The 27104-nt window shown below is 40.9% G+C and overlaps 1 protein-coding gene and 1 long non-coding RNA gene across 5 annotated transcripts in view; one reads left to right on the top strand and one right to left on the bottom strand.

Annotated features, from left to right (window-relative positions):
- Positions 1-363: 363 nt before the first annotated feature.
- HTR1F (5-hydroxytryptamine receptor 1F) overlaps positions 364-27104 on the top strand; it is a 134642-nt gene continuing 107901 nt past the window's right edge. For all 3 annotated transcript variants that reach the window (XR_011134957.1, XM_009682689.2, XM_009682690.2), the window contains exons 1-2: positions 364-558; positions 15373-15517. The gene's annotated coding sequence lies outside the window, so the exon portion shown is untranslated. The remainder of the gene's footprint in view (positions 559-15372; positions 15518-27104) is intronic.
- LOC138061288 (uncharacterized) lies at positions 1121-20281 on the bottom strand. 2 transcript variants are annotated; one of them, XR_011134960.1, is made up of 3 exons: positions 17061-20281; positions 14316-14506; positions 1121-4158 (listed from the first exon to the last, which is right to left on the bottom strand). It is a non-coding gene; the product is annotated as an uncharacterized lncRNA (long non-coding RNA). The 2 variants fall into 2 exon arrangements; XR_011134961.1 differs by lacking the exon at positions 1121-4158 and having other exon boundaries at positions 13307-14506; positions 17061-17195; positions 18448-20281.

The raw sequence follows: 27104 nt of genomic DNA, 5'->3' as shown, positions 1-27104 counted from the left end.
GGGCCGAGCCGCACCGCCCGCCGCCGCCGCCGCCCCGCTCCGCCCCGCTCCACCGGCGCGCCGGCTCCCGGGACGCGCGCAACTTGCGCGGCCGGCGGAGGCGACGGGGACGGGGACGGGGACGGGGGGGTGCGGGTCGCGTCGCCAGCAGCCCGCCGGCGAGAGCCGCTGCCGGGGCGGCGCGGAGGCGCAGCCTGCGCCGCGCCGGCGGAGTTTTGCCGGCCGGCTTGTGCCTCCCCCTTCCCTTAACCCTTTTTTTTTCTTTTTTCCTTCTTTTCCTTTTTTTTTTTTTTTTTTTTAATCCCCGTCCCCCAACGTGGCGGAGGGAGTCGTGGCTGCCTTGGGAAGTGATTTTCTCTCGGCGGAGCCGCCCGGCGCGGCGGCGGGGGCTGCGCCGCTGCTGGCCGCCGCCAGCCGGGAGCGCCCGGTGGCCCCGGGGCTGCCCCTCGCCCTCCGGCCGCCGCGTTGCTGATGCTCACGGACCAGTCCTTGTTAACCCGGCTCCCGACGTACCTCCAAAAAAAAAAAAAAAAAAGCCCCACTTGGATAATTAAAACGGTAAATCTAGCTTACTTTTCATTATCTTACTCGTTGTGTGTTTATATATGTAGATATTTATGGCTTATCTAGCTTCGTTTTATGATCCTTCGGGTTTTTGTTAATTAGCTTCTCTTGTGCTGTTGGAGAACTTGAAATATCGTTAGGGTTGGTGACGGACCAGAACTCAGTTTCTGCTTCACCCTAAAGTTGCTCAAAGGGGTGAAAATATTCCTGGTTCATACCAGTTTTGCCAATATATTTACTTATTTTTGTTAACTTGAACGTATATCAGATTTCATATGGCAGCATCACTTTGATCTTGCTTTTCCTTAGGTTGATTTTTGCCAATGTCACCTAATACAGCATAGATACGTGTTTGCTACACACATGTAATGCTGTATGCCGATTGATCTTGTATATTGTCATTCACATCTGAAAATCTAAGTAGATTTTGAATCTTTTCAGTTCACAATGGTAACAAGTGAATTACCTTCTGTTTCCATCCAAATTCAGCTTGTGGATCCTGCCAAAACAAGGTCACGAAAACCAATCAACTGATATTTTTCAGCAATGTGATTATTTATTTTCCACTTAAGTAACAGCAACATGCTACAGCTTATATAGCTTGTACAGTTTGTATAGTTTGTTAATCCAGTAGGCTTTTGTTTGAGATGTTAGTAGTTATGTACAGTGACTGTAGTAGAGGGATGTTTTATGAGACTAGGCAACACTAAGCTTTCTGTGCATTATGAAAACCAAGTTTTAGGAGATTACATGTCTTTGCTTTGGTATATATCATGATTTCATAGGCGTTTGTGCTCTTTAGTGTTAGCTGTTCACTCACTTGGAGTATTAACCCACAAGACATTTACCTGAGGAAAGCAAGAATGAGCGATCAGTTAAAAAACGCCAGTGCATGCACAAAGGAAAGACTACCTTCTTCTCATAAAATGAGGGAAAAGGAAAGTGTTAGTTGCATAGCTGGTAAGAATGACTGACCTGAACTTTGTTGCAAAATGTGAGCTAAACTCTTCCAAGTTTAACTCAGAAAAAAACTGAGCTTAGTGTAGACACTGTAGTGCTTAACTTCTTGAAAAGGGAAGAGACAAAATCAATTAAGAGAAGTCATTCGTATATTGATCTAGCTGCCTGCCTATACGTGTATGTGCATGAATACCTCCTGCACAAACACGTGTACCAGTGTGCTAGCGGGCCACGCACAGTACTTGTAATTCCAGGTTTTGAGCCACAGAGGACTACAAACAATGGTGGGGAAAGGTAGAAAGAGATTTACATCACTTAGCCTTGGTCACATATTTTAGGGAGCTAAGCTTGGTGGCTACTCTCTACAGTCAAAGAGAAAAGACGGGACCTCAAGTTCCCTTCAGAGCTCCTAGTATAGGTTTCTGATCTAAATTGCTGATTGCTGTGATTACACCTCTATTTAAACTAATGTGACAACTTATGTTGACCCATCATTTACCTCATTATTGTGGAAAATAGAGAATAATTCAGGATAGACTATGCATTAGTTGTTTACTTCTATTCTGCTAAATATTAAGATCTGTTGACCCAAGAAGCTAATATTTGCCTTAAAGGGTAGAGGTTATCTTTGCTCACAAACATAAGAACTGTTGCATGCTAACACCTCATACTATCCTTCTGCAGTGTTGCATTAAGAGGGAAAAATCAAAGTAGTCAGGGCATTGTTTCTCCTGCACGTAAGAGACAAGTGGAAACCACCTCAGAGAGGCTGAATGGTTAAGTGGCTGGTCAACAACGTTGCTCAAAGCATTAATAACTCCAGGGACTATTACTGTCCAAACAGCACAGAATGTACAGCAGGGACCTTTACATCAGGTTGTTTTAAGGTACCGCTTACAAGCGCACTACTCTTGGTACGCTTGTCCTCCGCCAATTACCAAATGTTCACAAACATGATAGCAATTCATCTGAAAAGTGCTCCTTTTTTTTGGCATGGTTTCTGCCAAAAGTCCAGCAAGACCAATTTATCATAAATATCTGAAAGTTTCTTCATTTTAATTATGGAGACTGAAATGTTAATACTATCAAAAAAAATTGTAATGAGCCCCAAGCCATTAAGAAATGTAAATACAATAACTAAAATAGAGTTTTAGGAAATCAGAAATTCTGCTTGCTTGAGAAGAGATTAATTGAGCCTCTGATGTTTTTATTTTTCCCAGAAGTTTTTTGCATCTGCAGTTAACACTGCCTTCAGTGAAGGCTGTAGGTATGCAAGTCGACTTCCTCATTCTCTCTTCCTTCCCCTCTGCTAGCCCCAAATAACCTGGCCTTTTATCCAGACAGCAAATGAAAGGGCTAGCTGAATTCACTCAGGCAAGAGGCACTCGCTGCTTGGACAATTTGACTTTTCAGTACTGAAGATTTCACTAGAGCTGGGATTACAGACAAACAAGACTCATACTGCACATGATATCTCTCAGATGCTCATGGCATTTTGTGCCAGTTCCACATCTGACAGTGACATACCACTATTTTAGTGCTGAAGGGACAACAATTATTTAAAATTCAGATTTCCTTTATAACTTACTGATGCATAACTGTTAGAAGTTACAGCTGAAGTTATTTGAACGGAAAGAGTAACACTTTTCCCCCTAGTTTCCTTAGACTACTCATTGGGAGAAAAAAGAAAACAACCAACCAAACAAAAAAAACCCCATTCACCTACTGCCAGGTTCAGTAGCTTGTGCTTGGTATTAGCGCGTCACTCCAAAAAAACAGAAAAGAAAAAAAAATACTAGATAGCTTCAAAATGAAAAAGAAACTTACTTTAGTACTTGAAACCAATTTTAATACCTTTGTCTTTTAAATAACTAAATCTCCACTTGTGGGTATACATTTAACCTGTGGGATAACTATAGAAACTGTTGGATGCAACTTGTGCTACAGCATCCTAAGTGATTGATGTTAGGTGTATAATATATAGCATTTTCAGTGTTTGATGGGTTGTAGCTTTTCATGCATTTAATTTTTTTTAATGTTACATTCCTGCCTGTAGGATATCTGTATAATTTATGATTGCAAACCAAGGTTAGAGATGCTCAAATTCAAACTTCAATTGTTGTGGCAATTTTTAAAAAATGCTCATTTACTTTGTCATAGCATTTGGCAAGGAAGAGCAGTCAATGTGATCCATTATTCAGCAACTGTTGTGTGAAGAACTGATTCTATCAAAAATATTTGCCCTCGTTATATTTTTTTGCCAACTAATTATATATATGAGACAAAATATTGCCCTCCAGTACTATGTCGTGTTTGCAATTGTAATAAAATTGTAGAAATTTCAATACAAGGATAAAGTAAAGTATTTTTTTCAGTTGACACTTGAAATCCATGGTGGGACAGTTGTACATGGCAACTGCTCCTGTCAGACGAGTGAGTCCTTCAGTGTATAGACTTTACATTTTAATTAAAATGAGGTTATATTTCAGAACATGTTGGGAATATATATAATGTATATTTAAGTTCAAGTGTTACTTTCATGATGGTCTTCACAAATCAGTGACAGAGCAAGAGAACAGAATTGATGGTCATTTCCTTCAAACTCTCTTCATACCTTCAGTCTTCCTTCAGTTCCTGGAAGAGGAAAACACACATGGGAGTGTGGTAAAGTATGCAGACATAGACCTCCAAACTTGAGTGTGGGTAAGAATTGATTTAATGCTTTTGAGTAGCCCTTGCCAACAGTAGGAGTGTATCAGATCCTGATATGGGAGACTTGCTCAGAAGCTGAAGACTTAAGACATTCATGTTTGACTCTTATAGCTGTACATGTCTACGCAGGTATTTGCAGGTTTTCTGCCAGGAGAAAGGCAGGAAGCCTGAGACTGAAGGGTGGATAGTTAGCTTTAAATAACAAGCATTACTTGTTCTACCATGAAGCATCAGCAGCTCAGCACCACAAAAGGCCTGAGCAAAAGACTCCCAAGTCTCTGTCTTCATACACAAAGAAGAGACTTTCTGCAAAGCACTCCTTATAATCTTGCCTTTAAAAAAACTATATTAGCATACAAGCTAGCCTTGTGGAATACATTTAAATATTGTTTCTTACTGTCAAAGTACAAGCAGAACTTTGAAAGTTTTGTTTTGAAGGGCAAGCAGGGTCAGTTTAAGATAGGATTTACTGCAGTGAAGAAACGGCCACCTGAATTAAATTCTTTGACTATTACTCCTGAGAGATGGTCTGCCATCAACTAATTCAGTGTGCACTGCAAGAAAGCATTACTCTACCATGTTCAGTGACAGTGGGACTGTTTCAGGCTTTGACTGAACTGGTCCTTTGTTGATGGTGGAAAATACAAACAAAGGCTTCATAAAGAAGTGGCAAAGCACTCAGAAAGAACTTAGAAAGTCAGTTGGCCCACTAGCAAACACAGCAATTATGCCTGAGGTGCTAAATAGTTAAAGAAAAAATCATTCCCTGCCAAGGGAATATTGGATTGCATAGACAGTGACAGTCTTGAAGAAATAAGCTGTGAGGTGCAATAAGGGGCTAAGGTGATCTAGCTATCTGCTTGTGTGTGTGTGTGTATGTGTGTGTGTGTGTGTGTGTGTGTGTGTGTGTGTCTGTGTCTGTGTCTTGTGTGTCTGTGTGTGTACACATACCTTCACAAACACGTATACCAACTTGGTAGAGTCCAAATACACAAACTGAAATGAGTACAATGTTACCATGAATTATGAAGGAACATAGGGATGTGACCTTCTAGAGAAAGAGGAAAGGAGGGCAGAAAGGAAAACCAAAATAAGACAAGACAGGAAATCCACCCTGTAGCTTTTACCTTAGCACTCCTTTCAGTCACAGAAAGATCAGATCCAGACATGGATTTTGGACAGATTGGGGTGGAGGACTAAACTGGCTTATCTAACCAAGAAAAGCTCCTGCATGCGCAGCAATAAGAGGTGATTAGAGTTTGATGGATGTTTTATGATAAAGAAGAAACAGGAACTTCTCCAAAGGATACTTTGTGCCCATTGAAGTGTGGTTGCATTTGGCAGGTTTCTCCTCACTTGATCAGAACTTCTCACCTCTGCAGCTATAAATCATAATCAGAACTGTAACAATTGTAGAAACTTTTGACCTTCAAAACAGTGTTTATCCACTCTTAACTACTGTACCCATAACTGTGTAGTCATGTCGCTATCATAATTCTGGGCAAGCAGACAACAGTCAGATACTCTTCCCCTTTTTTCACAGTGATGGGAATTAACATTCATATTAATCAAATTTCACTCCTTTTCCTCATAACAGCACTTATCTCCCAGAGCTGACTGCAGTTCACTCTTACAGTAGCCGAATGAGGAGAGCAGAAAAGCTGGCTTCAGTCTTTTTTTTTTTTTTTTTTGTGGATGGGAATGACAAATACTCCCTGCTTATTGCTTCCTACCTCTGACAGAGGACACAGTGCTCCGTGAATCGCTCACAGGGTCAGCAGAACAGCTCAATGGCAGACCTAAATGTTACATTTTTCTCCCTTCCCACCTTCTCCCAGTCTTTCCCACCCAGTCTCACTCTTTCTTACCTCACAGCAGCTGGACTGCAGGTGAGGTGCTCTCATCCTCAGCTGTCTGAGTTCCTGGTCTTTTGACTTTCTCACCTGCTGTTGATTGCAGTCACCAAAAATGCACTGACACTGCCCTGACTGTAAAACTATCAGTGTGAGCAGCAAGAATAGTTGCATCAGTTGTTTCTCCCCAGATGGGAAGCCAGTGTACATAATGCATATGGTAGGGCTGCTGCAATATATGGAAAACAAATATTTTCCAGCTCTAAGTGCAGATGATTTCTGTATCATAACGATATTCGTAAGGCTCCGGATGCATAGATTCAGATCATAACTGAATCTGTTATTGAACAAGTGATCCTGCCTCTGAAAGAAAAGTAAAAACGTCCCTGGCTTTTTATCTGTGCGCAAACACCATTGATTTTTTAGCATCAGATCTATTCAGTTCATTTATACTAAGCGTAAGATTATCTGTGAAGTTTAATGTAGGGAAAAAAATAGCTATCAGTACTGACTCTAGTCCTTAACTTTGTACTAGATTACAAAAGATCTGAATAGCTTGAACAGACCACTTTAGTAGGCAGTGACAGAGCCCACAGAGTAGAAGTTTCCCAACTCATGGTGGCAATTTTGCTTCGCCAAGTCACTGAAGAGAAGCAGGACAAAACTGTAACAAAGAGGTCTGTTATCAAAGACTGATCTCTGAGAAAAATTTCGAGCTGTGGTTTATTGGTAGCTCAACCACTAGAGGATTTCAGCAAGCTTGGACCACATCCAGTATTGTTTACAGATGCAGCCCAATCAGTTATCATATTATTTCTCTCCAGCTGGTATAATAAATCCTAGTAAGTACAAGACAGTGTTCTAACATTGCCACAAACAAAAAGCAGGAAATGTGGCTTAGATGAAACTATTAGGAGAGTATACCTCTGGCTGTAAAACCTTACTTGGAAAATAGGTGTCAATAACTTGTTATTACAACTTCTGTCAAGTTTCAAGGCTTGTACCACTTGTGGTTGTCCAAGAGACTCTCCTGGGTACGGTTCAATGTTTTCATTAGGTGTTTAATATCAGTTAATTTAATTATTTATAAATAGTTTAGCTGAGGGAATAATTTGAACACTTGGTATTTGTGTATGAGATACAAGGTTGGGGAGGAATGCATATAGGTTGAACAGTTGAATTAGAATTAAAAGTTGTTTTAGAAACTTAATTTAAGAAATTAAGTTCAACAGAACAAGTCCTGAGGATTACTCTCAGGTAGGAACAACAAAGAATGCAAATATAAGATGGGGAATGACCAGACAGAGAGGTCTGTCCCAGTATACACTAACACATGGGTTCATTCATGTTCAGACCATCGTAAGCTGCCAATCCTTTTTGGAGAAATGCTACGTAGCCATTTGCTCTACATTCTGAATTTGGGCATGGCAAGGAGCAGCGAGCACCAGCTGCTTCTCAAGGGGAGGACGAGCCAGGAGCCAAGGGTTACCCCAGCGCAGTCCATGCCTCAGTGACGAGGCACAGCCCTGCAGTGTCTGAGCCGGGTGCTGGTAATGGGGTCCATCGGCAGCCCCAGGCACGGCAAGAGGATGAACCAGGGCTGGGAGGATCTAGGAGTCCAGCCAGGAGCCAATGGAAATGAGGCCAGGGACAGGGCTGGAGACCCAGCTGCAGCCTGGTTCCAAGGTCCATCCAGGAGGGAGAGGTTAGATCAGTTTGTCAAAGTCTTCTTGAATCCTGTTCCTGGTTTGTGGCGTACACGCGCTCATCCTGAACTTCATGCTCTTTGCAAATGCAGTAAATGCATTCTTCAGTTCCATTTTCCAAGCTGGTAAGGAGAATACAGAATTTGATCAGACCCAGAAAGGACCTAATCAATTTGTCCTTTCATTTGACCGTGAACCATGGATACCTACTTCCTACGTAAGGTTCCTAGTCTGTTTTACATATCTCCTGAAGTGGTTTCATCCAGATCACATCTCACTAGCCTGCTCATGAAGAAGACATGAAAGATGGTGTGAGAAGCTTTAGAAAAGTTAAGATGTATAAATCTGCTTCTTCTCCTTTATCCAGGAGACCTGATTCCTGCTGCAGTAGGAAATTATGAGGAAGATATGAGAAATACAATGACATTCAAAAAAATCCAAATCTACCTGATGAAACAAGCAAACAAAATATTTTTCCACTCAAGAAAACAGGGAAGTCAAACTTTTGGAAGGTTAATATAATTTTGATCTCTGTAAAAGCTGCATTTAAGGCTGTTGATTTCTTTCCTAGGGAAACAACTTCCATTCTGTCCTCCCTAATGTGTGCATCTACATAAACAATATTCCACATTGGACTTTCCCAACATAATGGCATCATTACCATTACTTCTGCACCAAAAAAAATATATTAAGGTTGTAAATTAAGCTCATTCTCACTCGGCCTTTTACTGAAAGCTTTTAATTTTTTCCTTCTAGCCAACCTTCACTCTTCTCAAGGACTGTACTATAGGACTTATTATGAAATTTCCTGAAGACTGACAGCTGCCAGTGGCACAAAAGGCCTCTGCTGTTTTAGAAAAGATAAAATGTCTATGTTCTTTCATCTAGACAAAAAGCCAAGGGTGGTTATTGTTCCCTCCCCCCCCAACTTTTAGTTAATATTTTAAGATGTTTATGTTTATAATAGAAACTATTTTCTATTAACCATGAGGATCTATGGATATGTCTATACTCTCACTTCCCTGATTTGCTCTTAAGTCCCTATGTCCTGATTGTCCAAGTTGCATCAGTGCTAGTTTGTTCCTGAGCCATGTTTTGGAGCAAATCAACCAATCTCCTCCAAGACAAAAGAAAGATGCCTTAAGTGAAGAGTCTGCTCATGACTCTCCATACTGGCAGTAAGTACCTTTATGTGGTGGGCTATCCAGATTCCTAAGCGAAAGCAAAGAGGGGGAACTTTCCAAAAGCTGACAGTTTTCTGGAAAATGAGTTGCTCTTTGGTGAAGCAGTTGTACAATCTCTAGTGAGCAAGCACAATGTCTGAGTTATGTATATATTATATCCTGGCATGATTTAATATTCATATCGGAATTCTCAATTCACTACAGCCATATAAAAACCAAGTGTCATTTACATTTAGCTATGTAACCTTTAATCAGCAGCAACAGCCCTGTGTATATATATTTTTTAAGTTCACCCGTTAAACTGTTATCTGTAGATAAACCTGTAACAGATGACACCAATAGGAGAAACAAAAAACAAGTGCTAAAAAGGAAACTAACTTTACTTACTTTCTTTAACATTCATATGACATTCCAAGAAGCTGCAGCTACAGCAGCACTAACACACACACACACAGCTGAGTGCATGTTCACCATGCTGGTACACCCTAATTATCTCTTTTCAGTGCATTTATGTTTCATTCTTGGACTCTCCAGTAGCAAGTCAAGTTTGCTGCTCATTAGCCTTATCCTTGATCTTGTACTTAAACTATTCATTTGTTCTCCTAGCAGTTTGTTAGGCTACAGTCATCTCTTGTTACATATAACCATGTGTCAGAAACAAGCAGGCCACGTTTAGTTATTTCAAACTGCTAAATCTCTCTAAGAGAACAAAGAAAAGCGATACATAGCTGGACTGCAGCTTCACCCGTTTTTAACATGCAGAAGTTAGATTCAAAAAAGGCACCAGAAAAAGTGTGGAAAATATGAATGAGAAAAACCAGATGGTAGATTTATAGTGAGATTCCTGGGGCTTTTTCAGATATCATCCTCCATGCGCAGCTGCTGTCTCAGTGGTACACATCACCGGTTACATGGAAGGTTTCTGTCTAAAGTGAGACATGTTTAGTTTGAGAAAAACAGTCATTAATTTCTAACTTCGAAAGTCTCTAAAGCATGTCAATCATTAATGACAACTGCAGAAATTCTGAATGCTTCAATAACTTTAGAATCTTTAAAAAGAAAAGAGGAAACTACATCTTAAAAATGTTCAGCAGTCTACCATGAACACTAATTCTGAGTATTTGAACACCGTTTCCTCCTTGGATACTAGTGGGAAAAGGAAAGAAGGTGTAAGAAAAGGCTAGGTTATGAAACCAGCTAGGACAGCAAGGAAAAAAAGAGTGGGAGGAGCTGTCACTGGCAAGAGCAGCCCTCAGACTCCATTGACTAGGTGAAAGAATTTGTTTAGGTTCAGAATGTGAAATGCATGTTGATGCTTAAAAACTAGAAAATAAAAATGTTAACTGAAGGATGTTAAACCAAAGAATAGAACCGTGTAGTTTCAAAAACACATTCTGCCCCCACCCAGCATCAAATTATTACATGCTTTGATAGTGAGTTGTATCCATTCATTTATTCCTTTATCGCTGCTTGGTAGCAGTGCTCTGGCACCCTGCTGCAGACAAAAATCATTTGTATGCCTAGTGCAATAAATGGGCAGAGCAGGATGCAGAAAAGTTCTCGGACCAAGGTTCTAAGGGGATTTAACTCTTCTGTTAAACCAGAGCATGTCCCAGCCTGTGGGCAATGGGGAACTGCTGCAGGGCTATATGGTGAGTTAAGGACAACACCAAATGAGCTCCTTTAATCAAATATTCATACAACTTTCTGTATTTAAACTTGTACTTCTGCAAGCGTTCAAAGCCTAGTCTTGCCGTCAAAACTATTAGCTCCATAGGTTTGCGAGGGAGATTCAAGGAAAAGTCACATCAAAAGCAGAAAACACAGAAAAGAAGCAAAATCACCAAAACTGCCTGGACTCAGCCACTATCTCTAACCAGAGGCAAAGGAAGATGCTAGGGCAGTGGGCTGCAATGAACAGGGGAATGAGCATGTGCCTGCTGTCTGCTTTGCTTATGTTGGTGCTCTGTTAAATCAGGGTTGCTGCTATGAGCCAGAGCACATGCAATCAAGGAGAGCAGCTACTGCTGAGAGAAGAGGTCCAGGACCTGCAAACCCAACACGTTACTGCTCTACCTGAACCATCCACTCTGAACCATTGCCACAGCGGGAGCAGCCTAGTCTCCCTTGCCTGTGGCAGCAAAATTCACTTCTGCCTTCATTGCTGAGAAGATTTGACCTGGCTAGGTGAATTCTTTTCGGTTTCTCCCATTTTTAATAAGGCAAGTGCATGCAGCATGGTAATAGCAAGTAGTTATGTAGCAGCACTGCTACGTGAGTGCAGCTCCAGGGTCTGTGAAGTCTGAAGCTTCAGGAGAAAACAAGGTTTACCTTTCTTTCTTCTGTAAAATAGCTGGGCCATTCTGTAGTAAGCCATATTAGCATTTTGTCAGGGTACAGGTGGGAATACAGAGAAAGTTTTGCTTTTAATTTAATCATCTTATCTCAAGCCTGAAGACACTTTTTTTCTTTAAAAAAAAGGTAGTTTTCCTGTTCAGTGTTTTTGAGAATAAAATTGTGTAGTCTCAGCTGAGCCTTCCAAGAACTCCTCTCAGTCCCAGCAGCCTTTCTGGTTTCAGTATCCATAGGGGAGTACCAAGAACTCATTCTGTTATGGGAAAATAACAGAATCTGTTATTTTCATGTACAAATACTTGTCAGACATGGAAATATGTCTTTTTATAGATTATTTACAATTGTAATAACCATGTTACTCTGAAAATTTTAATAAAGGGTTTTTTTTTAAGTTCTTTTTCAATGTTTAAAACCATAAAGCTTTTTCTGTAAGTCAACATGTGTGTTCTTTTGCATTGCCTGCTCAGTTGCTGGTGTATCCCAGTGAGTGTTGTACTTTGCATATGAGGTCTTTTAAGCTCTTTAACCATCATACCTGCTTACATGTAAAGATTAAGGTTGATAAATAAAGCAAAAAATATGTGGAATTCAGGGGATCATGATGAATATTACACCACATGGCTGTGTGATTTACTTCACATAGTGAAAGGAAGCTAAGTTATTTGAGAATTTCAAGACTTATATATTATTACTTCTTATATTAAAGAAAGATCTACCACAGAGGAAAGTGAGGAAAATTTCAGCTGACTTAACTAAATAGACCAAAAAAACCCTTTTTTAAAAGAAGATTTTCAATGACTTTCTATTAGACTACTGAATACCCATGTTTCTTCTGCAGATAGAATTTGAGATATTTTCAGATATTCTGAAAATCAAAGAGCTACTTTTTTGGAATAAATAAATCAAAGACTTATGGTTTATATGCTTTGTTTTAGGATGCTAGAATTCTAGAGAAAATGGAGAAAATGCAGTGACACCAACAATAGAAGGAGAACTATACTGGGTGGGAAGGGAACTTGTAGCCTTGTTCTCCTTTTGGAAACTGCGTGCAATTTACAGTGGAGTAGAGATTCATACAGGAAACAAGCTCTCTCACACACTATTTTATTTTCTTCATGGCACTTCTGAATTTGTCTCTGACACTGAAAGGCATGTTATACTGTTGTGGGTTTTTCAGGCAGGTTCTTTTTTGGCAGAGGGAAGGTTAGTTTTGATTACCCCATGCGTATAAATCATGGCTGTACCACAAAATTGCTGGCATCTTCCTAGCCTGACATTGAGCTTTGACATTAAGATTTATATTCTCTGTTGAACAGTTTGCATTACATAGATACACACATACAAAAAAAATACATACACACACACACTTTTATACACACACACAAACACACACACACAGCATAAACAAGTCCAACATTTACGATACACAGACGGAGAGTACTCCTGTTCCCCATGCCTTTTTCAGTCGTTTAATGAACTCTGCATCATTCTGTTAAAACACAAACATTTACCCGCATTTGTATTCTGGAGAGCTAACAATGAAGAACAACTGTAATTGATTGAACTAGGGGGGAAAAAAAGTTTGCTGTGAGCCATAAATTCTCCAAAATGATGCAATTTAAAGAGATCGAAAAAATTTTTGAATATACCCAAATAATTTTGCCAAAACAAATCTTGACAAAACATTTCTGATCACAGAGTTTTAACAGTGTTGATATGGCAGTAAAGGAAGAGAGTAACAAAAAGATGGCAGTAATTCTTTTTTCCTAATAATTCAGTGATTAGAAAGCGCTTTCTAGACATAACGTCTTGCTCTTCAGGGGCTCCCATCTTGCAGTTTCCAGGAAAACGCTCTAACCTCACGTGCAGCAGAGAGAGATTTTGGTCTCTGGCCCTCCTGCAGTTGCACTTTGCAAGCAGTTCTTAAACAGGCTTGGAGCCACACAACAGCAGCAAGAACGGCTCTCTAAGCAAGTTGTTAGGGCACTCTTGCCAACCTTTGTAGCAGACCTTTGTTCAAAGCACCTTTTCCCCCATTTAAGAAGAAGGACTGAGATGGGCTTTGGTTGGAAACTGTGAGGGCAAAGTAGGAAGAAATCAGCGCTTTGTGTTGCTAGGTATGCAGGCACCCGCACTTTGAACTGGCGGACACAGGCAGAGCTGACCTCTACTGGAGTAAAAGCAAACAAAAGCAAATCAGGAGATACAGCATTCAACGTTTTTGGACTTAAACCCAAACGAGGACAGAAACATCCATTTGGCAACAAATTTTTTTTCCAAATGCATATTTGCAGAAAATCCCATTAAATTAATCTTTCTCAAAACCTACTTGTTTGTTCATGCAACACATGAAAAACAAGGCAAAAGCAATGTACTAGAAGTATGGTGTCTCTGTTGCATACATGTAAATCACTTGCAAGAAACAGGTATATCTGGTGTATTTAGACATATCCTGAGAGAACAACTGAGAAAGGAGAGAGTGAGTTCTGATTCTCTTCGGCAAATGCTTTCCACTACACACTCAGGCTGAGATGCTCCTCTTCCACAAAGTACTTATGCAGTCGCTAGTACTGCAGCATCTCCTGTTTCTTACTCACAGTCTGTGAGGGGCAGAAGTGGCTGTTGAGTTCCCTTTTTTGATTCAGAGAAGAGAGCAGACACCTGCCTATGGACAAATGCGGGGATGGTGTAGTAGATCAGGGAGTTTGCCTCTCATCTTCCCAAGTAATATAGTGATGATGCTGACTGACTTTCAGACCACTGAAACATGAATATTAGCTTGTAATAGACAAAATTAACTTCATCTAGCGGTTTAGAAAATGTTTACTTCTTCCTCGGTCAGAAAATTCACGAGAATAGGCTTTATATAGAAATATTAGGAAAAACAGATTTTGCCATAATTTATCAACAGTCCCATGATCTTGATATGGAAACAGGATTAAAATGCAGAAGGATGAGAAAGCAAATGGTATATTACTGACCTGGATGCATCCGTCTGCTGAAATCCCACTTCTAACACGTGTCAGAGAGAGATGTAATCCAGGAAGAGAATGAGGGAAAAGTACATAGATCTTTACTTTTTATTAGAAGTGTGAGGTGCCTTGGTGGAGGTAGCATGAGAATCTAGGTAGGTTCCATACTGTTGCACTGAATTTTTGAAGTTAAAGGGAGGCTGATGGAGAGAGATGTTGAAAATACACATAGGATGAACATATATTTTCACATGAAGGAGCACTGTAAACCCTCAGGAGTTGATGTAATTCATCAGAACCTACTTCTCCTATAAATTCAATTCTGACTTTTCTCTGCTAATTCTTTTTATAAAATCAATTGTTCAAAATTTGACATCTATTCTAGGTGTGGCCAACTCTTGTGTACCATTAACTGTTCCTGAGAGAACTACTTTTGCAACGTCATCATTTTGTGATGTGTTTTCTGCTTACTGTACACCTATGACCGCTGCTATACTTACTCTACACCTGTGGTCTCTGACTGACTTCACTTTCTCATTTTTACTGAGACTATATTGTGCATAATTTTTCAGCAGTAACCTAGCATAGAACTTTTTGTCTGTTGAGCCCAAACACATTTACCTTCTAGAAACTCATTCATTCAATCCAGAAAAGCATGTATCATTTTCAGAAATGATAAAATTACATGGTTAGCCTGAAAATTAAGCCATTCAGTTAAAGAGGTTTACTCTTGTACAGCTGAAGGTATGAGTCACTCATCTCTGACCTCTGAGCATTGCAAGGATATTAGGAGTATAAAAATAAAGATTTTAATAAATCAATGAAGTAATTAAAGAAGACAAGAAATAAAGACTTATTCATCCTGACTGAAACAGAAAGCCTCTTTTGGTGGTAATGGGAAAAGACCATGCCCCTCACGGTTCCTGTCACAACACCTGTCAAACAAATGCTAGCACCGGATATTTTGCCTTTTTAAGCATTGTAGGAATCAGTGAGAGTAAGGAGCAAGAAGCATTGGACTTGTTTTCAGCAAGTAAGAATTTGGTGCCCTGTTTCTTTTCATCAGACTCGCTTCTTCCTGCCTACAACCGTTGCCAACTCTGGAACAGCCGAGCTGGAATAAGAAAATACCCCGGAGGACCGGAGGGACCCTGCAGATAGATCTGTTCTTCTTTTGAGATCGCAGCTACCTCTCAGCCAGGGAAGAAAAGGTAATTTTGATTGAGGGTGGAGAAGGGGAAAGAAGGGGAGGCATATAACCTTTCTTTGTCTCTTTGCCTCCTTCTAAAACTTACCCTGAAAGTAAAATTCAGTCTTTCTTCAGCCCCTATAGCAGAGGGAACTACAGGCATCTGTCCTCACCTCTCTCATTTCATGCCTTTGTGAGTGAGCAGTGTCACACCTAGCTTTCAGGCAAGTGCCTCATCTCCAGCATCTAGAGGAGAGCCACTCATACATTGCAATGATCTGGCTGAGATTCAATCCAATTTAGATCAAAGGGATGATAACGTTCTCAAGGAAAGAGCTAAAGTGGTAATTCAGAAGATGTTTCTGACTTTTGAAAGGTTAGCCAGCTACCTATTCTTTACTTTTTGTTTGTCTGCAGTTCAGATTTCCAGTTAGATCTAAGTACTCAGTGACCACATCTGGGTTTTTTTTGTATACACGCATTTATCTTTTTTTTTTTTTTAAATCTTGTTTTTTTTATATATGTGATTGAAGGAGCCAATGGGAGGTAGAGAAAAGGTCCCCATGAGAACTAGAGAAATACATGAACAAAAAATATTATAAATATTATAAAAGTATTAGGCTTTTCAAATTCCTCGGTATGAAACAAGGAGGCTGTACCACAGACTCTGGCACTGGGCCATATGTGGACATTCGCTGTAACAGCTAACCCTTATTTGAACTGGCCAGCCTACCTCTCCAGCACACACACAAGCCACCACCACCCTTTTATGACCTGTGCTGACTGCAGCATTGCTTGCGAAGGGAGTTTTGAAAGCAGGCAGTTTGACTTACAGAGCAGTGTACAGCCACGCTGCCTGAGGAACTGCCTCTCCCCTTGCACCACGCTGAGGAAACCAGCCTCATGGGAGCACAAAAGCTGCTGCTACCTCCTGCGAGAGGAGAGCACAAACTGCATGCAGGCTGTGAGGGACCTGCCGATTCTGGAGTTTTCTCCCCAGCCTTATTACTCTAGAAGTTGGGCAACTTCCTTGTTAACGTCTGCAAGCAGGCTTCAGAGTATTTTGGGTAGTTCTTCCCTGGCAAAACTGAAGGAACTGGGCTGTATTCTGTGATAATGCCTGGTGGTTGCTTGTCTGGAGCTGGGAAATAGTAAAGTCATTTTTGAGCTGGTGGAAGTTTTAATAGATTGCAAAGGTTCATCCTTGAGTCTCCTTGTGTCTCACTTTCCTCACCCACAGGGCAAGATGAGTAGCATTCTCCTGTTTAACAGAGTGCTAGAAAGATAAATACGTTAAAAAGTGAGAGGTACTTGAACTCTGCAATAATGAGGGCCACGCATACATTGCTCATCTTGACAGATCTTGTGATGAGCTTCCCTGTGGCTTCTAGTTCAAGGTTGTTCAGTCTGTGATTGTGGCATGACAACATGCAAAAGAATTGCAAATCAGCCTTAAACAGGGCATGCAGTTTTGGAGGCCTCCATGCAACAGATGTGTCTGATTTCTTGTATAGCCAGGAATAAGTTTAAAGAATGAGAACTAGCGAATGGTGGTTCAGTCTTACCGCTCTTCCTTCCCAGCAGTGTGATACAAGAAGTTCACAGCTGGTTCTGCAGATCTTTGTGAGACTTCTATCTTTTCTGCATGCAGCAGTATTGACTCACTGGTGATTTTCAATATCATCAATTTCATTTCATCCCTGAAACATTGACACACAGATTAGAATTATAAAATTAAAACTGCATACATCATAGAGCTTAGTACAGTGACTCACAAGTTCTTTGAGCAGGGAAACTTTTGAAGCTTGCTTTCCTGTACTTCTTGTTCCTACAAAAGTTTTTGTTCCTTTTTTCCCCCTCATATGGATTCTGTAATGTCTAACAATACAGTTGAACACATGCTGTGGCCTTCCCATTAACAGAGGCTTGCCTTATGTCTATTTGGCAGCATGCTTTCACAAAAGGTACAGGAACTCTTGATCTGTCTGGCAAATGTAGTTAAAACTGGGCAATAAGTTCAAAAGGAACTAATGCGGACTGATAGACAACATGATCCTGTAAGCACCGTTTGCCTAGGAAACTATATTAAAAGACTAGTGGCTTGTTGTGTGGTGGGCTAATTCAACACTCCCCTTACGCCATTTCAAAGAAAAACAGTGAGAAAATATTTTCTGAACAAAGTTAATTATCAAAGTTTCAATAAGAGGGGAAGCTGACTCCACAAATTTTATTGCATTAGTAGGGTCTCGAAGAATGACAACCTAATGTCCTTACATAACTAGAAAAAAAAAAGAGTTTAAAAGTGCCCTTTCTGTTTATTACTAAGGACTTTCTTTGTCAGGGAGTCCCACTGTACAGTGCCTCCTTTGAAATAATTTCAGAATCATTTTCTCTTTAAAATTGTTTTGACCAACATCACAGCAACATCATAGAAACCCTCCATAGCCTGTTTTCCTATTGGAATTTTTATTCTTATTCTTTGTGGTTATCAGTTGTGTTTCCATGACAATTCCCACACTCACACATCCCAGAATTAGCTCCTAACACGTCCCAGCCTGATGGTACATCAAGCCCACTCATAGGTCTGGAAACTACATGTACGCAGTAGGCTCTAAACGTGTGAGGAAAAGAAAGTCTCTAATTTGAGTATTAAGACTTGTATGTGTGTATGGGTGACTGAAATATGGGAGAAGGCAGGGACAGAAGGGAGTGGAGGAAGTAGAAGATGGTTAAGTTTATTCTCTTTTTTCTCCCCCTAAATTAAAATGCCTCATGTCCATATGATAAAATTCATATAGTTAGTATATGCTTTGGGTGAAATGGAACATTTGCTTGAAATTGGGTTATCAATTTAACTTCAAAGTCAGTTGATATGGAAAACAACTGAATGTATTTGTATTTTGAATCAACTTTCCTGCAGCATTCCCACCCTTCATTGCTTTCTCAGCTTACCCGGAACTTCCTACTGCTGTGAGGTAACACTGGCCGGTTGTCATTTCCATTTTAAATACCGTTGCGTAGCCAGATGTATTCCAACTGCAGAACAACATAGTTTTCTCAAGGTTGCAGCATCAAACCCTGAGCAAATCCAAGTACTAATCTGCTTTAAAAAAATAAATAAATAAAAGTGCTCAGTACTAGCTGCCAGCATACCACCAGGCCTGATGGTATACATCCAGCAGGGCCACTGGCTGAGAGGGATACATCTGGATACTCCACTACTGAAAGCTAAGTCAAGGAACGTGGACAGAAAAGCTCCAAGCAGGTGCTGGTTTGGCTCCAAACTGCACTGGCAGTTTGCTAGGAGGGCTGCCACCACGCTCCCATGTTTTGTGGCCCCCTGCAATGGTTCTCAGCCAAGCCACGAGGAATTCGAGCCAGGACTCCAGCCGTAGCTTCAAGGACAGCCAAAGTTGCCAGTAGAACGTGTTCAACTCTAACATAGCTAACCAAAGAGCTGCTAGCTCACTTTTTTCCCCCAGCAGTTGAAGTTTACAGATGAAAGCAGTTCTGAGGCTTCCTGGCCACTTTTGCTCCTACCTTCTTCTCAAGCAGGTGTCCAGACTTGAAAAGTACAGCTCTTCAACATGTGTCAGTCTGAAAACAGCCTATTATTTCATCATCTGTACAGCAGCATTTTCTTCTCTCTCTTAATGCTTTTTACTCCTTTTCAAAGTTTGCCCTCCGGCATGCTCCAAATGACATAACAGTATTAACCATTGAACAACGTACCTTGGGGCACCTCCATTTGCAGAATATCAAAAAAATCTCTTCCTCACAGGTTTCCTCACCTTCTCTCACTCAGTATGACGACACCATTAGAGTTAAAAAACAAACTCAATATAATACAGACATGGTTACCAAGATAGCACATACAGGATAAAATGCAATTGAGATAGTACTTTGCTTCACAGTTTGAACAGTGCTCTGAGCTTTCAGCTACCTATACCTTTTATGAGGTAGATTACCCAGGCAAGTTATTTAAAGATGAATAGAGGTTTTAAGATATTCCGTTTGCTTTAATCATAGTCTCAGCACTATTAATGCTTCGTGTTTAGAACAGTTATTGCAGAAGTCTATTTATTTTTGCTATGCAGTTTGTGCAAACCTTCAGATGATAAAAAGCCAAATTTAAAGTAAAGACAATACAAACATTCAAAGGCAAGAGGGTCTTTCTAGGGGGAGGTCACCTAAAAAAAGTAATATTGCCTCATATTCTTGAAGGATCTCTGCAAGAATTTTTCTAATAAATAACATTGTTGCCTACTGTGCGAACTGCCATTGCCGTTTTAACATGACCCTTTTGTTCCTTGGTGACAAACCTCATGGTAGCACCAACCCCTCTGTGTAACGATAGCCAGTGGATTTGCATGAGTCAGCAGTCTTTTCTCTGCTTCTCACCACTCTCCCCAACAGCCCTCCATCACTTCAAAATTGTACCGGGACCCTGCACGTCCCTGCACAGAAAGAAGGGGCGGCGGATGGCACTGTCCTGCTTGTCTCCAGGCTGAGCCCTGGGCTCAGCTCAGCTCAGGGTGAGATCATAGAAGTGGAATTCCAAGAGTGAGGGGAAAACATTGCCTTATTGTTGCCATGGAGATGGAAATCAGCACAATAACTAATTTGTTCTGTTTCAAAGCTCCCCGGTCTCCTACTTTTGCTTCCCTCCCCCGCTCCATCACCACTTCCATCCTTTCTCAGCAGCAGCCTAGAATACCTGACAAATTTCTGAGTCAAGAATTGGAAAGGGAGCAGCAGAACTTTTAAGGATCTGAAGTCTGGTCAGGGACCACAAAGCAGGGGGGGGGGGGGGGGAGAAAAAAAAATTAAGGGAAGGTCTTGTAGGAAGAGGAGAGGATAAAGAAGGTTGAAGGTTGTAAGAGGTAGAGAGCTGCAGAAACAGCTCCTGGCTATGACATACAAACAGGCAAATTCTGGAAAATACTTTGGTAGCGTATAGCTACCCTCTGCCATTCCTTGGTGAACTTCTGCCCCACATGGAGAGGGAGGCACAGTGCTGCACACCACTCAGCTGTGACTACCGTGACTGCCATCCTCCCTGCTGTATGAAAAGCCTCTCATTTCTCTATGGCGCTGCAGGGAAAAAACAAAGCTTCCAGGAGGGAAATGCAGCACCATGCTTCCTTCTGAGAGGAAGAATAAAAGTCTGTATGAATTTGATCATTTTGAGCACAGTTTTCCTCACCCAAACTGAGGTATTGAATTGTGCCATTTCTGCAGGGGTTTGTGTTCCAGTGCCCTAAAGTTTGCGCTGCTTATGTATGAATTGTTGACATAAGTTCAATACGCCTTCATAAAAAACACATGTGCTGTAAACATAATACAGTGTTCTTCTGCAAAATATTGGAAAAGCATTAAAAAGAGGTAATAAAAGGTCATTTGAGTCTGTAGATGAAAATTAGGAGAACAAGACATTTCTGATTCGCCAGGCATGACAGATAACAGCAGTTTCTCGAGAAAGCTTCACGAGCTGTGAGCCTTCCAAGCAGACCTGTGCAAATCACAGGAAATATTAAATGTTGGCCGAGTCTACGGCCCTGGGAGGACCACAGGGTGGGTGCCTGGGGGCCATCTATAACCGCCCTGCAGATGAGCACTGTCAATATCCTCCTGCCATTTGAACCTTGCCTGGCCCAAATGGGTTTCACCAAAATCACCCCTTCAATTTCCTCCTCCTTTGTCCCAAATAGTATAGCAACTGAGTCTTACAGCCACTTGGCTGCGTGACTGCAGATGCCAACAGCAGCATCTCCATGGTGATGCCTGTGGACGGGGATGAGGATCTCCCTCTGCCACATTCCTCTTCTGCAGGCTGACAGCAATTTGAAAACAGGCCCAGCTTGCAAGAGACACACGGACGATACAACTGCCCCTTTGACTCCCCACTTGTCTCCAGTCCCAGTGCTCCCAGAGCTTCTTATATGGTTTTTAACTGAGCTTTGACAAAAGAAAGAACAAATTGCTTACAGTCCCGCAGTGGGAGAGAGCACTATGAGACTACCCTTTGGTGCGGTGCTCTGCTGCCAAAGACTCAGTGCTGTACTGTTGCACAGATTTTAAAGGGAAGTGAGAAATAACCAATTTTAGCTATTAGTTACTGTGCAAAAATTATCAAATAAAACTGCAATTTTAATAATGTGCTCTGGTAGGCAATCCTTCAAAAGCAAGAAAAATAACGTTTTCTCTTCCAGAGTTTAAAGAGGAGGAAGAGTCTTCACTCATTCATTGATCTATACAGTATTTTTTGTGGGAGCTAGGGAAAGAAGTCCAAAAACAATGAGGTTCATTGCGGCTCTTGATCCAACTGTAATACCACCTCAACCTTCTCACTTCCATCCCTCTTCCCTTCTCCAGCCTTGCAAAGGAAAAAACACCTTCAGACTAAAAATCCTATGTCTGTTACTTCTGAAGATTCATTCCCCTGTCTTTTTGGTGAAGATCTAGGCTTTTTAGTACAGCACATGTAAGGAAACACACTTCTGAGAAAACTTAAAACCAGACATTGAACATAAACAGAAAATCTGCTCTTTCACCCTTAGGTAGTTCAGGAGACATTCATCCCAAATCACCCCTTGGTTTAATCTTTCTCTTCTGCAGGCAACAAAGCAACTGACTGCCTTCTCATATGCTTATTGTTATAAAGTTACTTTAGTAGCAAATAATCAATTTAAACTTGAAACTTAGAAGCACTATAGAATAGCAACAGTCTGAAAACGCAGGAGTCATGGGGCTAAGTGACGGCTGTTGTTAGTAATTCCACTCCTGGAAAATCTCGTTTCTTTTTTATAAAATGTTGTAAATGAAATTACGACAAAACTTCACTATCGTTTAACTGACAAAACAGCAGGAATGGGAGAAGCAGCAGAGTGTGTTTCAAGCTCACCTGCCAAAAAGAGCTGTGCATGAAAACATCATTGTGAAGTTCCAAAATTAGTCAACACACCTAACCAGCAGCTGGTTAGGTGAAAAAGAGACCTACCTGCTCAATTCCTGTGGGTGCAGTAACTTTGAATACAACTTGAAATCATCCCTGTTTCTACTGCATTTTCCTGTTTTCATGTTTTTGAAAGATCAGCTAATGAAATTCTTTAGTTTGTGGACTGTAAAGAGGGGTAATAGATTGAAAATTGATCTTTCTTGCTATTGTACCCTATTCAGGATTTCTGAGAAGTTTTGTCTTCAGGATGATTTACTTATCTTTATCCCTAGATTTTTATGTTGGTTATGATTTTTTTAATAATAGAAAATGAAACAAATGAAACATACGAATGAGTAAGTTGCTTCAGTTCTCAGTCACACCAAAAGTCAATGGAATTTAAATATCTAAACTACAAAGATGCTTTTGGTAGGAAAGGGTCATTGGGGAATACTGTCTTAATCTAGATATCATTTGCATGCAAGTGACCTCATTGAGAGCTTTTTAGTTTTGCAAGGATAATTAATTTCATTTTCCCGCTAACATCATGAATGGTATTGATCACCTAATTTTGTTCAGTGATGGTATCAGGTAGTTGGTTTCATGTGTGAATAAAATTTAGCCAGAGGTCTCAAGAACTTGTTCATCCTCAACTATTAATAAAGCTTACTACACAAGGTTTTTCATAAATCTTTTTTAAGCCTGAGCACAATATGGACAGTATCAAGGTGTGGGGAACTTGCTTTAACAAGGGCCAGTTGGACTGGTTGCTATGTCATAAAATAGCTCAAGCTGATCGCAATGATTGTCTTTACATGCAGAGCCATGCCTGGCTCTTTGGCTCTGAACAGTATCTGAATGGCAAACAGCAGCTTGTCAGGGTACTCCATCTCACCTGTTTTAGCTTTATGCTGCAGAAAACACACTAATTCAAGTCCTTGGCCTCTAAGAATGCCATCTGATGGTTAGTCAAAAATCGCTATGGTGATGTAAAAAATAGCGGCCGAGAAATCAAGACTAAGTGATACTACTTCAGTTCTTGATTAGGTGTAGTCATGTCATACCATGCAGTGGAGAGCTCTAGATGGTAACAACTGCTTTGTCTCTTCCAAGCAGTGCAGTGCACTTGACAAATGAGTTAAGCCTTTTATACATAATGGCACATAGGGCATAAAGTATTGCTGGGGTCTAGTCACCGTCCTGTAAAAACCACAAATCTTGCAGCAAGTGCCATGCTTAGACTGGAGTCTTTTTTTTTTTTTTTTAAAGCCCATTTTCATTTTCCTTTGTGCTTGCCTTTTAAGCTTTGATCACACTGCTGTACAGCTAAAGGCACCTGAGAAACAGATTGCTAGGCAACAGATGCTGCAAAGGACAGCTTCACCTCCCCTAGCATTGCAATGGCAGTAGAGACCTTACACTGCCTGAAGTTGTCTATCTTAAAATATTCAAGACCAAAGCAGCTTTGTGTTACGAAGGCAGACAGGTGAAGCAAGAAATGATTTTGCAAGTAGGAGTTAAAAATAAACAGCAATAGGAAAAAGAGACAATTCAAGAAAATGAAAGAGAAATAACAGGAGGCAACAAAAGACAACGTAAAATAAGAAGCTGTTATGAAAAGTGCGGGAGCAGGTTGAGAATATGAGGAAGAAATTGCTAAAACAGAGGTACAATGGAGATTTGAAAACATGTTAGGTGTCACAGCATAAAAATATATATGTTTAACTCCATGTCATTCTTATAAAAGTTTATCTGTTGTTAAAATTCCATCGCATGTTCATTTTACACCATTGTAGCAAAAATTCTGTCTACCTTAAGGAGATTGACCTTACCATTGTGTTTCTCTGGGAAATTAGCAAGGAGAGAACTTTGCATCATTTCTAGCTCAGTCCACAGGTGCCATCCATGGAGTGACCTAAAAAGCTTCATTCCATCACAATTTGGGAGAGAATACAGAGAGATACGTGGTCAGTGACCCAAGCTACATAAATCTTTATGGAACACAAATCTGCATTAGCAGCTGCTAAAGTAACCTCGTCTGGAAGTTGTGAAGCATAGTACAGCAGCACATCCAGGAAATGTGCTCTCGTGGTTTAGATACTTACTTCGCTATTTTAAAATTGTAAATAGGCTCACTCAGTAGGATGAACAGCCGCAATGAAAACAGATACTAGGAATGCAGAACCAACAGGAAAGTACTGAGCAGCAAAGAAAGCTGAGTGTTAGAGATGGGGAAATAGAGCGATAGAGTGAGAATTAGTCTTTGCAAAGGACATTAAAACAAACAGGCAAAAATGGAGAGGCTATGCAGGAAGGATGGGATAGAGATTAAAGATAATCTAGGTACAGCCTAAAAACTAAGTAAATACTCTGCCTCATTTCCAATCAGGGAGATGATGTTCAGTACAAAACAGGAGGCAGAATGGCTAATGGGAATCAGGATAGGGAAATTGCTAAGGAGCTTATTTGGTCTTTTGAGACCAAGTAATCTTCAGGGCAGAATTCTGAAAGAACAGGACACAAAATATCAGGTAGCGTAGCTAATACTTTCAATAACTCCACTAGGTCAATGTGATCTTAAATGACTATGGAATTGCAAAAAGGTTACTGAAAGGCCGTTTCAAGCTGCCAAAAGAATAGCTGAGAAACGGATAGGAGTGCTACCTCTAAACGTATCATTGAGGTACACACCAAAAAAGAAAACAAAGTATTTTAGCTAAAAGGTAATATTGGCATGAGAAAAAATGGGTATAAACTGACCATGAAATTAGAAAAAGGTATCTAGCCATCAGTGCAATGAGGTCTGGTAACAATCTTCCCATGAGAGTCATTGGCACTAAACTAGTTTTCCCAAATGGAGCTACCTTCATTTCTAACAGGATTCAGGACAGAATAAATTTGCCTGAGAAAGACGGAAGGGAGACTGTTTCTAGTCCTTCATTCTGTTAGCTTCTCTCTAATCAAGTCCCTGTGATACTCCATGGTTTCCTAGGCATTTCCCTGCACCTGTTAGAGAGTGTTCCACTACGCAGTAACCATCCTCTGCTGTGTTCCTACTTGCAGTCCACCTGGTTATCATCCGTCTTGTCTACTTCTCACTCCCGAAACAGACAGGGTACATGTACTCTCTCATAGAATCACAGAATCGTTTAGGTTGGAAGGGACCTCTGGAGATCATCTAGTCCAACCTCCCTGCTCAAGCAGGGTCACCTAGAGCATATTGCCCAGGATCACATCCAGACGGCTTTTGAATATCTCCAGCGAAGGAGACTCCACCACCTCTCTGGGCAACCTGTTCCAATGCTCTGTCACCCTCACAGTGAAGAAGTTTTTTCTCAGGTTCAGATGGAACTTCCTGTGGTTCAGTTTCTGCCCATTGCCTCTTGTCCTGTTGCTGGGCACCACGGAGAAGAGGCTGGCCTCATCCTCTTGACACTCCCCCTTCAGATACTTGTACACGTTGATGAGATCCCCTCTCAATCTTCTCTTCTCCAGGCTGAACAGGCCCAGCTCTTGCAATCTTTCTTCATAGGAGAGATGCTCCAGCCCTCTAATCATCTTGGTAGCCCTCCGCTGGACTCTCTCCAGGAGTGCCATGTCTCTCTTGTACTGGGGAGCCCAGAACTGGACACAGTACTCCAGGTGAGGCCTCACCAGGGCTGAGTAGAGGGGCAGGATCACCTCCCTCGTCCTGCTGGCAACACTCTGCCTAATGCACCCCAGGATCCCATTGGCCTTCTTGGCCACAAGGGCACACTGCTGCCTCATGTTTAACTTGTTGTCCACCAGCACTCCCAGGTCCTTCTCGGCAGAGCTACTTACTTACTCATACAACAAAGTTTTCTGTAGGGCTGACATCACATTTCCAGCTCTGCCAGTTTTCCTCTGAGCTGAGAAAGGGGTGAAGTCATGTCCTGCCTGCTCTAACCATGGTTCACATTTCCGGATGGTTCACCACTCTTACGATCAGCTGCATCGTTGCAGCCCAGAGGAGAGATGCATTTAAAGAAAAGGAGCCCAATATTTCCCCTCAGTCCATTACTTTTAAAAGAGTTTATGCAGAGTCCTTCAAAGCTAAAACAAACTACTGACAGGGTTGAAATATAATGACAGAAAGGAAAGCACAAATCTTTTCTTTTCAAATAATTGCTTGTATGCTTTGCAAGTTTGGAGTACACAGAATGTTTCTTCCACAGGTTTAGCTAAACCATAAGTATAGGTTCTGTTAGTGAATTCTTCAGCCAGCTTTTTGCCACTGGCACATCACCTTGGCAAATCCTTTCTCATGTCTGCTTCAATATATCTGTTTAAAATATATGGCTTGCTCCTCAAACATACTGCAAAGTTCCTTACCTATAAGCCTTGCAAAAGTCTAAGAGGAGAAGGATCCTGCACATAAAGAGTAATGCTGACTACTTCATTTTTGGAAAACAGGAGTGAAGACCCGATTACTCTGCAGGAGTCTGAAAGCATAATTCCTCCATCCCTTACCAGCTAAGGTCCCTGGAGCTGTGTCTGCATGATGACACAACCTTTCAACGCATATACCCATTTTCAGTGATTATTTTGCATGCCAAGCCATCTCTTTTTCTTCCAAGTTCATTTCCACTGTGTAAAGAATAGGTTTAAACCCAGTTTAATCCATTTTTCGCCATGCCATCTTCTTCCATGT

The sequence above is a fragment of the Struthio camelus genome, chromosome 1 (assembly GCF_040807025.1).
Source record: "Struthio camelus isolate bStrCam1 chromosome 1, bStrCam1.hap1, whole genome shotgun sequence".
NCBI classification, from domain to species: domain Eukaryota; kingdom Metazoa; phylum Chordata; class Aves; order Struthioniformes; family Struthionidae; genus Struthio; species Struthio camelus.
This window is presented reverse-complemented; position numbering and strand designations above follow the sequence as displayed.